General features: G+C 38.2%; 1 long non-coding RNA gene across 1 annotated transcript in view; it reads right to left on the bottom strand.

The window, feature by feature from the left end:
* LOC147752581 (uncharacterized) overlaps window positions 1-773 on the bottom strand; it is a 6,241-nt gene extending 5,468 nt beyond the window's left edge. The window contains exon 1 of the long non-coding RNA XR_015313672.1: window positions 545-773. This is a non-coding gene — a long non-coding RNA (uncharacterized LOC147752581). The remainder of the gene's footprint in view (window positions 1-544) is intronic.
* Between the last annotated feature and the right edge of the window lie 1,506 nt (window positions 774-2,279).

Genomic DNA, 2,279 nt, shown 5'->3' with positions numbered 1-2,279 from the left:
ACGTTTGTTGAATATTATCGACAACTGATCATAACTGTGTATTACCACGTTTGCGCCAGTTACGTATTCTTTACTTCTCTTTCAATCTATAATTTTAGCGAACAAACAGCCTTCTGTTTAGGCTCATCAATAGGAATTAATTTCACTATAGTTGATGTTACGTCATAACGATTAACATCATTCAATCCTTTCTGACTAGCGTAAATCCGTTAGATCATAGAGAATGAATAAAAAAAAAGTACTATCGAGCTGAATGCAGGTGCTACGTAGGCAGGAGCTAGAAGTAAAAGTTACAATCATTTATTTGACGATACAAGACTAGCTTGTTTCTGATTATGTGCTTTATATAAGGTTGCCGCCGTGTTCAATACTGTGTGATCCCGAAATACTCTACATCGATAAGTTATATATCCTCAGCTATGTCAATTACTTGAAATAACCTCGGAGGACGTTAAAGGATATATCTTCCGCGTGATGTTTCGAAGGAATCTGTGAACTCAGATGAAAACGTGCGATTAAGTTAAATGGCAAAGTTCGAACTTACAACAGGCGAAGATTTATCGAAGCCTAATATGGAAGGTATCCTTTTGGCCAATGTAGAATCAGTATGTAGAACAGTTCTATATTCCGGTGATAAATACGGCAATCCGGTCGACGAATGATGACGTTCCAACGTTCGCTAGATTCAAACTGAATTTCGAATCGAGCAAAATTACGAGGAAAAGTTTGACCCACCGTTATACAAACATTGTCGTTGCATTGTTACAACGAGATCGGGAGCACTCAGTTTTATGTGAGATCACATTAATATGTGATACGATATATGTGATGGCTCAGCGTTCTTCGAAGGGCCTTATAAAATTTTTGACGACGTGAAGTAAGTATCTCTGTTTGCCGGTGACAATACTGTGCTGACCGATCATTTTATAATCCGTAAGCAGTAATAATCAAGCCGTGATCTTCTGAGACAAATATTTACAGTTTGACAAAAGAAAAGTCAAAAATTGACTTCTAGCCGTTCCTCTGAACAATACCTTATTGGTCTGTTAAGATGAACATTATGTTTGAATCAAGATTATGTTGACCTCACTCTCTTTACCAATCGCTCAATGAAACACAATCGGTTTTTGTAAATCCCGGTTCTAAGATCAAGCATAACGGCGCCCTTGTTTTTAAGATGTCAACTGTTAGTACTAAAAGAATTTTTCAGGTATTTACATTACCTTTTAAAGCGAATAACCATTATTTATTAATTCCGCTCGCTATCAGACACTCTCAAGAGACATCCGGCGACGAACGTTGTCGTTGACCGCATTTAGGTGAGAACGTTTCTAGGAAACTGAAGGAAAAAATGGAGCTGTTCCAGCTTCTGCGGTCCTACGGATACGCCTTTCAACAATATAACCTATGTCCTATAGCATCTTTTGTTTTTGAGTTCAAATTGCAAAATCTAGGCAAAATGCCAACATGAGGAAACTAAAAAAAAGCAATCGAATAGAAAAAGGCAAATAATAAATTATGGATAAAAAAAAAATGCAACATTTCACTATCGTACTCTTCGCAACAGGATACTGTTTGTTGCCCTTTTAGCAAATACAAGCGACCAATAGGCTAACAATAGCTGCAGAAGTTAACCTTTTACAAATAGTATACGCGCATCGTTTAGCTGGGTCTCGAGACTGGACACAATGACTACACAGCGCTGTCCTTTACGCTAGACATGCACCACAAGCAAAAAAATATCAAATGGTCTGGACTAAGCATTCTTAATTGTTGAATAAAGTTGTTAGTTGGTGTCCTAAGGCTATCGAGCCTATTAAATGGAATAGGCATAAGATTAGGCCGCAAAGGCCGGCTGAAGGGCACCCTATACAAAAGACAGCCGAAACCACAAAGCAAGCATCACGCAAAGCGGATTTGCCTATTATTGCTTTCAACGATCGTACAGTCGGTGTCCCTAGAACAAACAGCGGACTACACTTTAGCCAGGCTGCCCGAATCTGCAGATTTACTTTCATTGAAATGGTCCTTCTAGGCTACTGGTCTAACTGCACTTACTTTTGGATATATATATAGTCCAATAGGTGCAAACATGTCACAAGCTCAAAGTCGATATTGGAATAAAGCAAAAATGTAATATATACTAAAACGCCTTGTGTTAAAGTTAGGTACGTCATTTCGTAGTGATTTCGGCTGCGAAACCTAAGTCGATGACCTAAGGCATAAATTAACTAAGTTAAATTAGCATTGAAACGATCACATCCGAAGTTCAACTTTAC

Source organism: Varroa jacobsoni, unplaced genomic scaffold (assembly GCF_002532875.2).
Source record: "Varroa jacobsoni isolate VJ856 unplaced genomic scaffold, vjacob_1.0 scaffold_1149, whole genome shotgun sequence".
In the NCBI taxonomy this organism is placed as follows: domain Eukaryota; kingdom Metazoa; phylum Arthropoda; class Arachnida; order Mesostigmata; family Varroidae; genus Varroa; species Varroa jacobsoni.
Note: the sequence above shows the minus strand (reverse complement) of the source record. Positions and strands in the feature narration are given on the sequence as shown.